This window comes from Triturus cristatus, chromosome 4_1, assembly GCF_964204655.1.
Source record: "Triturus cristatus chromosome 4_1, aTriCri1.1, whole genome shotgun sequence".
Classification (NCBI taxonomy): Eukaryota; Metazoa; Chordata; class Amphibia; order Caudata; family Salamandridae; genus Triturus; species Triturus cristatus.
The window spans coordinates 1,046,546,107-1,046,560,350 of record NC_140585.1 but is presented as its reverse complement, the minus strand read 5'-3'; positions in this window follow the sequence as shown (position 1 = coordinate 1,046,560,350).

The following is a 14,244-nucleotide window of genomic DNA, read 5'->3' as shown; positions in this document are numbered from 1 at the left end:
CAGCGCTAGTGAAACCCTTTGGTTGCTTTCTTTGAACACTTGTGTCAATCATCATCAAGCTCATGGTGGGAGCCCAACCTAGCTTGCCTGCATAGGCCCCTCCTCTATGAACCAATCAATTGTTTCCATGCAAGGTAGTATCACCATGAATATTCTTTTTTCCCTTACCCAATACATTCGCCAAAGCGATTCGGGTTTAACTATCCAAATCGGCATTTTTCCCTTCACTTCGTCTACACACATTTACCCGGCAGAATTTAATTGATTGATTGTTTTAGCTACAGTTCAGCTGTAGCCCTTTGACTCTGCAGTGAGGCCTTGTGATGCTGTCCTTGAACACACCTGTCAATCATCATCAAGCTCCCAGCTGGAGCTTTGACCTAGAGTACTTAAGAGCTAATTTCTCACTTGCTCTGCAACCAGAAAGCAGTGTTTCGTGAGGACTCCGTTTTACCAGAATACAATCATTTTTTGGTGAGTTTTACCATTGTCCCCTGATTATACCACTCTCAAATCAACTTTCGGTTTCTTAGGGATTAATTTTCCCCTTTATCTTGTTTTCCTTTAGATCTTCTGTGCAATTCATATCACAGTTGGTAAGATTTTAGAATTATTCCAAGCTATTGTGTTTTACTCACATCTGAGTTAGCACTTACAAATACCTTATTTTTCACAGACATGTTGCTAGAATAAACCAACCCCTTCAATCAATTGCCTTGACCGCCCTTGAAATTCTAGGGTGAGTCTATAATACAATTCCTTGATTTAATTACTATCGAACAATGGGAACTTGAACACTCATTATTATAATACTCCTTCCCATAGGCGGCCTCTCCTCCTCCACAGTCCTGATGAAGACCCGCTTGTGACACTCCACCAAGCGCCCATAGGGTTGAAACGTCGACGATCTATTTTGGCACAGATTGCAGGACATAGTCGCTATCAACTATATAATTTGTTTAACGTACTTGTCACTGCTTCTTGAATTTGGCCCTCCAAAACAAACCACATCCCCCCACTACCACCTCACTGCACTGTGCATCTATATCACCACTGAGCACTACTATCTCACCATTGTGTATCACTGTATCACTTTTGAAGTGCAAAACTTCTGCAATGTATTTTTGTTGTATGCAATTTGGTTCACATAACGAATGCTATCAATTCTGAGACATAAATTAATGAATAACCCTTTTTCTGTGTTCTTGTTCCTTCCCCCATTTGCTTAAGAAATGTTCTGGCTTTCAGAAATGTATCATATGTTATGCTGAAGTAACTACGGCTAACCGCAATACGCATTGTTTCTACCCAAGGGAACCATTGCTCTTTATATATAAGGAGCAGGTAGGGCAGGAGGACTTTGAAGACGGTGCTGAGGCAGCGGCCTGCGGTGTAGTAGGCGACCCCCAGGTGCATGAGGTACAGGTTGTTGAAGTTGATCGTGCCAATGAAGACCAGCGGGAGGGGGTGCAGGATGCTGCGCAGCACCTTGAGGTGCACAAGAGAAATGCACCCGAGATCACAGTGGGTGTCACTTTTCATCATTTTGGCATGCTTGTCACGTCATCACTTGACCTCGTTAGCCTCTAAGCTCTCATCGCTGCATTCCAGTTTCCTACAGTGAAAAGCAGTAGAGCACTTCCCATTCAGCTTGCCACCAGCACACTTGAGTAGCTACAATAACTGATAGTGGCACAGAGGGCTCCACCTGAAAGGTGAAGGCATCTGTCAAAAAAACACAGCATAGGCGTGAGCAGTCAGGAGGCAGCACAGAGAAGGGGCTAGTGAGAGCGCTACCACCCGGATAGGGACGATTTTGGATGAATGTCCTGGCTGAGAGTAAGCGGAGGAAGAAAGCTTAGTCATAGAGATTGAGGCAAAACGTACGAACACAGGGAGCTTCGACTGTTATTGCAACATGCATTTGTGATCCCTGGACGAGTGTCTATTTTACATAGCCGCTGACATTAGAAAACTTGATGATTCTATTCACTTACAGGTTTCTTTTCCCTAGCTTTCACTGGTTCCATGATCATGACTACATTGCCCGTCAATTTTCAATCCATGTCCCTTTCTGCAAATCTCGCAATTCGAAAGAAATTCCCTCCCGTCGCGTGACGTTTCACTAACACTCAATAAAATTAGGTCTAAGTAGGTGGCCATTTCTGAGTCAGGCACTACTAATTTTAGGCAAAAAAGAACAAATGTGAGTTCCTTTCGTATGACGTGCTTGACGCATCTCTAACACCTCACCTTAAACAAGGGTGTACATGGACCAGAAGAGGCTGGGCCACCCTCCGTGATTTTTATTTTAAAATATGACTTATTTTATTTTTTATCTGATAGCTGTTGTGGAAGCCTCCCTTTGCTTGCCCTTCTATTCTGGGCACAGTGGATTTTTTGGGGAGTTATTGCGGCAAAGTCTCCGAGTAAACACTGCGCACTCGCAAACAGTTAAGGTGAACAAAACAAACCCACCACCCGTAAAAAGAAGCCCACACAAAGTCATATCCTACCAAACAAAAGCCCAACTGCCGATCGACATGTAAAAATGCACAAAGGTTAAAAAATACAACCATAGGAGCGGGAGGCACTGCGTGGGAGTCAGCACTGACCCCACTGTAGCATTAAGAGAAGATGGGAGAGAGAAATTCTATAGTTAAAGCTAAACAGCTATGCCACCAAAGCTGAACACAGGCAAAACCAAGAAAAAAAGTAGTCCCCCAAATAACAAATGAAGAACCATTGCGTAATGATCCATTACTTAGTCCCTGCTGCGTGGAAGGAACAGAAGAGAAAAGGAGTTACAAAGAGGCAGGACTTGCCACTAGCACGCAAGGATTTTTAAAGGGCACTGAAACAAACAAATCAAGAGTAGGGGGATGGCTTTAAGCCGCAGGAGAAATTACAATAGGTCTTGAATGCTTGACCTAAAATGGACATAATATTATTCTTTATTGCCTCATCTCGTTCTGATTTGGAAAATTCGTCATTAAAAAGATAGGAGCAAAAACAAGAGCAGCGTGTTATGAAGCATGGGCCTTGTATGCAAAAATAAGGGAAGCTTTGCTTATGCATTCCACAGAGCTTTTTATCCACAGCCTTGCCTCTCTTTCTGTAGCTTGCCTCTTGCTGTGCACGTGAAGCTGTATTAAACTAAGATTGGATCAGGTAAGACTATCTTTGATTGTAAGAACCTAGGAACACCTGCCCTGGGAGAATCAAGCATGCAGATGAGACACAAGCCGAGTTAAATCATTATAAGTCACTCATTTTTTCTTAAAGTTCAAATGACTTTTCTCTCTGGTGTGCATGCCTGAAGTGTGCCTACTGCTGTTAGCGCGTGAAGGCTAGACTTTCAATCAGAGCATGGAGGCGGTTGTCTGCTCCTCTGCAAGGAAATGTAGACAGGTTCAGGTAGTGCGCGAGGACAGACTCACCGCTAACGATGAAGATAAAAAGATCTGCCGGGTTTGGATGCGACATTGTATTCTCTGCAGTAGTACAAATGTTCTTAAAATTATGTAGTATTTTGAATTAATTGGATTTTGTTGATAGGTGGCTACGATTGCAATGAGCATAACAGAGCTGTTGGAATTACTCCTTTTGCCTGACAAATGCGCCAAACAAAAGGGCACACATCGAGCAAAGTTGATTGCAGCAAAATGCATTCAGCATACCCACACAACACAGTAAGCACAATGTGTTACAATGCACAATGTATAATTATGTAGATATTCCACTTACAGATGTATAGGCAGATTAACAAATATGGCACCAAAGTTCCTGTGCTTCTTGAGGGGGAGAAAGCAGGATAGGGTCATATCTACAAGGATACCACACTGTCCTGACTTTAGCAGGTATTGCCAAGTCCCCTTCCATCAGGTTGACCCCCACCTCCTGTCCAGAGACCACGGGGTATTTTACCCATCTCCCCTTTTCCCCCGAGGCACAGGTAATAAATCAACATCCACACAGATCTTGGAATAGGGGACGGATAACCCCGGGCGATTTTTTCTTCAAATTAAAAAAGATCATATTTGAAGATTTAATAATTTCTTAATACTCAGAAAACATGCACATATTCATAACTTTCATATACAACGTATTTACACTTCTTAATGGCTAACCTTAGCACACATCTAAAACATAGCCATACCTAACCGAAAACTGAAATATGTACAATTTGTTTTCTGCGTATCCCGGATGAGCCATATGTGCAAGGTCATGACTAGTCCCAACTACTTGCTTGGTCCCCCTTCTATCTGGAGTGACCTTGTGCAGGAGCCCCGGATGCCCATCAGATTCCTTCCCTCGGGCACTCCTACTCCCTCCTATACTACCTCCCAGGGACTGCTGTTATGCCAACTTGGTGCCCATGCACCTGTGCAGGGATTGGCCCAAAGGCCTGCCGGAAGCGGAACTTCCTACCCAGCACCCTTAAGTCTTCCGGACGTAAACGCCCCCTGGACTGTGATGAGCGGCCACTGTCCCCACCCCCAGGCGTCCCCATTAATAATGGGATGCCTACTAAAAGATGGAAAAAATTGACCGACCAATCATGACATTACCGCCACAGGTGAGTACAGTTGACCGACTATCTGGCCCCCCTTCCACCTATTGACAAAAGGCCATGCCCTGTCCTTTGCCCCTAACATCCAGGCTAGCACGTTTTCAATTAAATACTCACTGCCCAGCTTATAGAGGTGAACCCCGTCCTGGAGAAAAAAACGATCCCCACGGATGCACTCATGTGCAATCATCTGAAGTCTGGGGGACCGAAAAAGATTATCAATCCTGTTATTGATTCTCTTCATGGAGTGATTCCAGGCCCACACCGACTCACCCCCGTCATTGAAAGCTCAAGATCATGTCAGACCACACTAGCACTGCCTGAGGGTACTTTTTGGTCAACCATCCCATTTCGGTGATCAGCACCTCAACCACTCCCTTCCTGCCCAGGTGTACCAGGTCATTACCTCCCAAATGCACTATTACTATGGCGGGTGCCACCAGAGTCCTAGCTAACAAGGCACAAAAAACATTACTCAATTGGCACAATCATAATCCTCCTTGTCCGTGCACTGATACCTTGAAACAAGCCTGGCAGGCCCTGTCAGCGAAATTGCCTGTGAAAAAATATTTTTTCAACCTGCTCACATATGAGTGACCTACAATCCAGATATCTCTTTGACCTGGCCCCCAGGCGGAGACCTGGAATGGTCGAGGCTCCAATGACCGTCAGACGACGGCTAGCTCCCCTCCTGAGCCACAGCACCTGGAAGCTGCAAGAGATTGAAACAAAACCAACCATTAGCCAATAATACTTAAAGCAGGTGTAAACACACATATCGTTTGTAACAGTCAGAAGAACAACACCCCATCCTCTGAACCTCATGTACAGGCAGCCCCCGAGCCATGTCTTCAGTGGCTGCCCCAATCCTGAAAGAATGGGTACCAAATTTGGATGTATCCAAGCCTACTGCTCCCAGCGCCAATGTTAGTATCCTGCCAAACTGATATTTCATGAGGGGGGTCCCATCCTGGTGAATGAAGACTGGACCTCCCGCGCCTTGTGGCCTGTAAGCTAGAAAAGCTTCCAGATTGCTTATTGGACAGCATGTGCTCCCTTGAGCTTTGTGAAGAATAACATGGTCACCCCTCCCGTTCTGGTTTGTATTGGATCTGGGAATTGATAAGGACAAAAGATCCTCCCTGTAATTGAACATGTGCAAATTGCATCCCACCATGCCAATCATGCTTGTTACGCTCCACCAATACTCCCACCCTGAAGGCACCATAGAAGGTGAGGGAAAAAGCAGACCTGAAAAGATTAATCTCCCCCGTGGATCTACATACTCTCCCCAATGCCTCCAAGAGGGCTGACAATACTTCCACGTTAATCGGGCACCAGACGTCCGGCGGGGAACCTTGTAGGCGCTGCCACCCTTTCAGTGCTCTTTTAACTATAAAAGAGCCCCTGGGATCCCTATGTCCCTGCATCTTTGAAAAAAGGCCATGTGGCATCTGGCGCATGTCATAGAACACACCCATCTCTCAATTCCCTCACAAATTATATGACAGCCATTGGCTTGTGCCATACCTTCTCCCAGCCATTCCCAAGAAAATTGCAGTAGGTGGTAAAAGCCCCTTCATAGGCCTGCCTGGTCCTGGGTGCTAGGCTAGCTGCCACGAGGTCCGATAGGTTCGGGGCACCAGGTTGCCAAAGTTGCTCTAGAAAAGGCGCTGGACTTTCCGCTGCTCCTGGGTGGTAGGACCTGAGAACCTGCATCTTGAAACGAGACAATGCATCTGCAGCTTGGTTGAGTACTCCTGGGACATGCCTGGCCCTAAACATCATGTCTGATTTCATGCATTGAAGTACTATCTCTATTAACAAGCAAAGCATCATCCTACAATTAGCAGACTGCTGATTAATGCACCCATATTATCAGGCCATAAAACACCAATTGATTGCGAAACTGATGCGGCCAAATGGTTAAGGCCACCAAGATGGGAAATAATTCCAAAAATCCAATGTTACCAGTTAGACCAGCGTCAACTCACCAAGCTGGCCAATGTTGTGCTGCCCATTGGGGGCCCAGAATGGCACCAAAACCCTCACTCCCAGCAGCGTCTCTCATTAGGCCAAGGTCCGGGCTGGACCTAGCAGGGCTGGGCCAACTACAGTGCCATTGAAATCACGCAGGAATGCCAGCCAAATCTGCATATCCTGCTTAACCTCGCTAGACAACCGTGTATGGTGATGCTTCTCTTTCAAACCAGACATTGCTTGTGCAATGGAATGCAAAAATGGGCAGGCCATTGGTATGATTCTTAGCGCAAAATTAAGCATTCCTACTGCCTTCTGCAGTTGGTGTAAAGTGACATTTTCTTTGCCCAGGCAATCTTCCAGTGCTAGTGTGAAACCCCTTACCTTACTCAGTGGCAGGCGTTTTACATCCTCCACTGAATCCAGTTCTTTGCCCAGGAACTCAATTTGTGTGGCTGGTCCCTCTGTTTTTCATTGTGCCAGGGGGATTCCTTTTTTTTTTTTTATTGTCAAAAAGAAGAGATATTATAATCATACATTCAGATACAATACATATAATTATATGAGAGAAAAAGACAAAAAGCAAAAAACAGCAATCCGTCGTTAAATTAAATAATGCAACAGGAATCATATAAATAACCTAGATAGTAGGCTCAAATATCGAATCAAAATCAAAATCAAAACCGTGATCAGAATTCTTGGTTGACTGTATTTCCTGACTAAACAGTCATTTCATTTACATAATTTCTTTATTTTAAACACAATAAATGACTTGGAATTTTCCTACTCTAAGGCCCCCCAAACAGATCTGTATTTTAGGAGAGCCCGAGCTCCCCTATTCTTAGCCAGAGCTTTCTCTCTTTCCCCAATTTCTCTAAGAGCTTACCACCATTCCATCTCTGTAGGAGGTTTATGAGAGATTCATGCTCTAGCTATTACTAGTCGTGCAGTAACAATCATTAAAGACAATAAGGGGCCATTCTGTCGAGTACTTTCCTCCTTATATCCTAGCATCCGTTCTGTAGTTGACAATCTTACATCCATAGCAAATCTGTTTGATATTGTCGCCAAGATCTTATCCCAAAACCCCTTCAACAAGGGGCAAAGCACAAACATGTGCACAATATCTGCCGCATGTTGCCCGCATTTAGGGGAGTTCTGGCGCGAGCCTGACTGGGGAACACAACTTAAATTCCCTATTACAGACGATTGAGCAATTTTTTCAGGTGTATAATAGAGACAACATAATGTCCGAAATTGCTGAAGCTGAAGATTAGTTGAGTGTACAGATCAGGAGATATAGTCAAAAGCCAACTTTATCCTATCACTAGTAATAGCCTCCCCCAAATTCTCACTCCATCTAAGTGCCGGTTTCTCACATCCATCTGTCCTATTCTAACAGAGCATTTGATATGCCCTGCTAATAGTTGCATGTAGATTCTGGCCATAAATAAGTTCCCACATACTAGCCTCCTTAACCAACTGTATTCCTAATCTCCTAACCAAATGATCTTTAATTTGTAGATATTTGAAGAAAAAGATTTGTGGGATATTAAATGTTACAGAGAGATTCTCAAATGTCTTTATACCATTGCAATCAAACAGTTGTCCCAACGATTGTACCCCATATTTAGCCCATTGAAGAGCAATGCTATCTTGGTAAATGCCAGGAAACATTGGATTGCCCCATATAGGAAATCTACTATGGATTACAGGAAGAGAAAGTCGGGACTCAATATTTTTCCATATATAGACCAAGTCCCGTATCGTCTTAAACCTAACGCGCTTCAAATAATTAGGATCATTAATACGATGGAGAAATAATTTCCTTTCGGCACCTAAAATCAACCAGTGCCATTACTCCACCAGTTTGGGGTGTAAAAGACTCCGTAAATGGTCTACAAAAGCTGAAAGATAGTAAGATTTAGGATCGGGTAGATCTAGACCTCCCTGATTATAAGGAAATTTCATTAATGCTATAGCCCTTCGTGCCTTCCGATATCCCCAAATAAAGCTACTAAAAATTCCATCTAATTTTTTAAGGAAGGCATTCGGAATACGCAATGGAATAGACCTAAACAAGTAAAGAAATTTAGGGAGAATATTCATTTTAATAACATTACATCTACCCAAGATGCTCAGTGGTAGCTTATGCCATGCTTTTAATTGTTTTTCAACTTTACTTAGTAAAAAAGCATAATTCAGCGAGTGTATTAACTTAATTTTAGAGGAAATTTGAACCCCTAAATAAGTAGCCTTCTCACAAACACCTTCAATTGGTTCATGCGGTTGAAAATTAACCTCTTCGCTGCGGCGCACATTCCGCCGCAGCGCTCCCGCAGTGCTTACATTCTGATCGCGGGCGTGGTCATGACGTCTCCCGGCCATCGTCCGCACACGCCCATCGTGACTCATGACGGCCGGGAGACGTCATGAGCATGGAAGAGGTTAAGCAAAACTTGAGTTTTACTCCGATTCAACTTATAGCCGGAGAATTGACCAAACTTTTTTGCCTCCATGGCTATTTGTTCTATAGTCTCCTTGGGTTTTGCAGTAAACATAGCTATGTCGTCGGCATATGCCGTCAGTTTAAGGAGACGGTGATCAATGTTCAGCGGGGAGATTGCTTTATTAGCCAATAGTGTTAAAATAAGTGGCTCAATATAGAGAGCAAATAGAAGAGGTGATAGGGGGCAACCCTGCCTCGTGCTCCGTCTTATAGAAAAATAATTAGTATTGATATTAAAATAAAGCAATTTAGCTTTCGGATCCTTATACATAGCAGTTATCAATTTTAGAAAATTTTCTTTGACCCCGCATGCCAAAAGTGTCTCCCAAAGATAGTCCCAGGCCACCCGGTCAAATGATTTTTCCGCATCCAATAAAATCCAATAAAATCATGCCAAGTTCGATTTTTAGCTTCTCCGCAGCATCAAAGGCAGCTATTGCTGTATTAACATGGGCAGTTGTATCTCTCCCAGAAATAAACCCATGTTGCTGAGGAGAAACCAAATTGGCCATCATTGGAGCTAACCGGGTGGCTAGTATCTTGGCAAACACCTTTGCGTCTGTATTAATCAAGGAAATTGGGTGATACGAGGCTCGTTCTTCAGGATCTTTGCCATTTTTTAAAGAAAAAGACGATGTTAGCAATATTTCCAGGAGGCAGGTACTTGACCCGAACTAGCAATTTGAGATATGACATTACACAGTGCAGGAGCTAAGAGGCTTTTAAAACGCTTATAGAACTCCGCTGGGAGAGCATCATCTCCTGCAGCTTTGCCTAATGTAAGCCCTTCTATTGCGTTCAGGACCTCTTCCTCTGTAACTTCCTGTTCTAAGGCGATTGCATCTTCTTCCGTCAAAGACGGAAGGTTGCTCTGATATAAGTAATTCATCATATCAGACGGATCAGTCAAATCCTGGCCTGTCTCTGGAGAGTATAACTGTTGATAGAAAATGGAGAATTGATTAACTATCTCCACGGGATCCTTAAAAAGAACACCACCTTCCCCTTTTATAGCCTTGATCTTAGTCTTTTGCTGGTTATCCCTAATTTGATAGGCCAGAACTTTCCCAATCCTGTCCCCATACTCATACTGTAATGTCTTGTGTCTCATATAGCAGGCCGCTGCTTTTTCCATTAGAAAACTGTTAGTAATAGCCTTCTGCTCCAAGAGAAGTCGATACAGGTGATCTTGCTCTGCCTTTTGATAATAAACTGCATCAGCATGTTCTACTTCAGCCCTAATAAGCTTTTGAAAAGCATCCTTAATTTGACCGCTCAATTGTCTATTCTGCTGATATATAAACTGCTGAATGGCTCCCCTAATATAAGTTTTCATCGCATCCCATACAATCAAAAATGAAGATGAACCAGTGTTATCTATGAAATAGTCAGAGATTTGTTTCCCAATACAAATCCCAAACTCTTCATTCGTTGCCAGATGCTTAGGAAACGTAAAAGTTCGAGAAGTTTTAATAGCATATTTTGCATAAAAGGAGAAAATTATGGGATTATGATCAGAGGTCATTTTGGGACATATCTCCATATCTGCGAATGGCAATAAGGTTTCTGAAACCCAGGCCATATCTATTCTTGAATATTGACGATGTGGTGCTGAATAATACGTATAGCCTGGTTTATTTGAGTATAAAGTACGCCACGCATACTTTAAAGAATACAATCTAGCCAGTTCCAAGATAGAAGCTCTCACCTTCGTCATTCTTGAAACTAGCGGTTGGCTGGTAGAGTCTATCCCATAAGAGATAACACAATTAAAGTCACCCATCAATATCAATTCCCCTTGCCAGGCAGCTAACTCTAGACACAGATTATCAAATATAGTAGGATCATCAATATTCGGGCCATATAAAACACAAAAAACATAGCAGGCACCATTAATTTCTAATTGTGCAATGGCCCACCTCCCTCTTTGATCTTCTAAAACTTTACGAACCTGACAAGGCAGTGTTTTTGACACTAGAATAGCCGTTCCTCTGATTGATATACTTTGAGAAGTACATATACGACTATCTCTAACCCAAAATGTTCCAAAAGAGCACTACATGGGGTTTGTATGTCTTAAACTCTTCCCGAACTAATTGTCTTTTAGACCTTGCATTCAAGCCAGCAACATTTCAAGCTAGGCATCTAATTAATGCCATATCTATTTAATAAAAAACGCTGACCCGAGGATAAGAAGAAAAAAAAAATCCCTAGCACTCTCCCATATCCAAATAATCAATAATGACACTCTTCTTTTTGACTTTTCTCCCCTTTTTTTTGATACCCACCCACCATTCAAACACACTGCTCTGTCTTCTTCAAGACCATACTTTCTGTTTCCCACAGAAGAAATCATCCCCCCCTGAACAGCTGCCGTTGGTATGGCAGCTATCATCTCCACTAGCCCAGGCTCAGCCCTTTCTGACCCCCATTAGCCCAAAGAAAAAGAAACACGGAAATTTACCCCCCTTTTTTTTCCTTTCTTTTCCTTTTTTTCCCCTTTCCTTTCCCTTTCCCTCTTTTCTCTTTCCCGCCCCGTTGTTAACACTGTTAACCTGTTTCAGAAAGAGAGAGAGAAAACAAAGCAAATCAGAAAAATGATTCAGCATAGATACCATCTTAGAAAACATCTTAGAAGACAAGAACTTGCTGAGAAAAAAACAAAACACAGAAGTACAAGTCTCAAAATCCTAAATCTTAAATCTAAGCTTAGAATTTTGGGAAAAGGGAATAGGAGTAGTCCCCCGAATCTCAGAAGCCCTTATTTACTGCCGCTACAGTATGTAGTTTGCCACTTTGCCAATGCCTTTTTAGCTTCTATATCTGACAGAAAGAAAAATGACTTTCCGTCTTTAACAACTTTCAGCTTAGCTGGTTCTTGCAGGAACACCTGGGCATCAGCAGCCTTAAGTGGGTTTTTAATTGCCGCAGTTTCCATCTCCTTTCCATAGTTGCATGACTTTGGTCTGACCTAAAGAAAATTGACAGAGAATCCACGTCCACCGGGGCATTAGGGCGCCCCTTAAAAGATAGCGCTTGTCTCAGCAAGAAATTTCCCAAAAAAATCAAAATGGGGCGGGGGTATGGAGCATTGGTTCTTTGTATAGAAAAAGGAAATCGATGCGCTCTCTGCACTTGACAGTCCCAATCCCAATCTGATAGGTCAGGGAAGGCCTTCTGAAGGAGTTGAACAACAAAGCCTCGAGGATCCGATCCCTCCCTTCCCTCAGGTATCCCAAACAGCCTTAGATTATTGCGCCTTCGCCTATATTCCAAATCTTCGATCTTAGCCAAGCAGGTATGGATTTGCTGTTAATGTGTCTGAGCAACCTGTGCCACAGTTGTAACTGTCTCCTCCACCTCAGCGACTCTACCTTGTAATTCCTTCACATATTTAGCAACTTTAGCTACTGTGTTTGTAACCTCATCGAGTGATAACTTAATATTTAAAGAATCCGCCCTAACTTGTGCGTAGTGTGCTTGTGCCTCCCCCCGCTGCTCTTGTAAAGCTTGCAAAATTATAGCTAGAGAGGGCTCTACCCCTGTGGTCAAGTTACTGTCATTAGCTGCTATCGCTTCTGTGCTTGCCGTTGTCAACGGCTGAGGGTTGCTGACCAGTTTCATAGACAATGCTGCTCCGTGGGCCTCCTGAGCCGAGGGAGCTTGATCATTACTGCCTATGCTACCACTTTCAAGATTCAAATTTGTGATAGTTTGAAGTCTAGTTAAACAAGTAGCAGACAGCCATGAAATCATAGCACGAACGTCCCCCTTGGCTTGTACCCATTTCCTTAATGGGCTACTTTCTAAACCACGGGAGGAGCCGGCACTCATATGCCCAGTTCTATCCTGTAGATCGCTAGATTTCCTATATTTATTAATAGTTTTGGTGATTTTGACCTTTTTCTTGTGGCTGAATATATTATGAATTTTATCTGACGATGTTTGTTGGTCGTCTAATGACATGTGCTCCTCTTCTGGGGAAGCTATTAACTGCTGTCGGCTGTTAGTTACTTGCTGGGGTAGTACCGAAGCTAAGGCTAAGGCTGAAGCTGAAGCTAATCCATTGCCGCTCCGGTTTCCTGGCTCAGTTTGCTCAGAACGGTTAAGTAGTTTAGCTTTTATAACTTTGCTGCTATTAATAAGCAAGTCTGCTTGACTGAGCTCCGGACTGAACACTTCGCTAGATTGGGTGATATCCTGCGGGCTGACACAGTCACCTTCGCAATTACTTTGATTATTATTAGCCCTATTACTACTGAGAAAATTATAGATAGATTGCTTCTCCTCATTATAGTTTACAATGCCAGTTTGTAAGTCAGAGCAACCTTCACGTTGAAACAGACGTTTTCTCTCCTCCCCCGCAGTCTATCAGAGGTGCGCTGTTTTCTGTATCTCTTCCATTTTCAGTACTAGCATTGGGGCTACCAAGTAACTCAGTAAGGGCGATAGTATCCGTCGTAGCAACCCGGAGCCCCCCTTCTACCAGCAGCAACGCTGTCTTACCTGCTCCCACGCACCGGACTGCTGTCCTACTGGTTTTGGAGAGTATGGGTTTGCCCCTGATTTCGGCATCATCCTCAGGTAATGCAGAAGTTTGAGCCCCTGCGAGCCGAGCAGCCCACGCGCCTACTGTTACATTCCTTGGTGGCGCCATATTCAGACGCGACCAGCTGATCACAGACGCCGAGGAGCAGGAGCCGCTGCCGTTGCCGCTGTTGTAGGAGCGCAGATGATACGAAACCAGGTTTCTCCAAGAGGCACTCCTGACAGCCTGGAAAAACCTTCCGCTCAGGATGAGCATTCGAGAGCCAGCCGGGAGTCAGCCGAAAGCCAGTCGATAAGTCCGCGAGAGCCAGCCAAAGCAGGAGAGCAGAGTAGAACAAGCATGAGTATTCCGGGGGGTCCGTATTTAGTACAGATATTAGCGACAAAGCATCAAATCAGTTTATCAGTAGAGTATAGAATGCAAAAAAATATGGGCCAGTCGGGTCATTCGGGAGCTGGGGCCGTGAGCTGTTCGATGTGGCGGCTCTAGTCCGCCATCTTCCTTCCCCCTCACGTTCCAATGGTGCCAGGGGGATTCCAAATTCGCACATGAGTGCACAAAATGCTTCTAAAGCCCTGCCACACTCCTAGGACCCTGGCGCCCCCAACAACAGGAAGTCATCCAAATCATGCA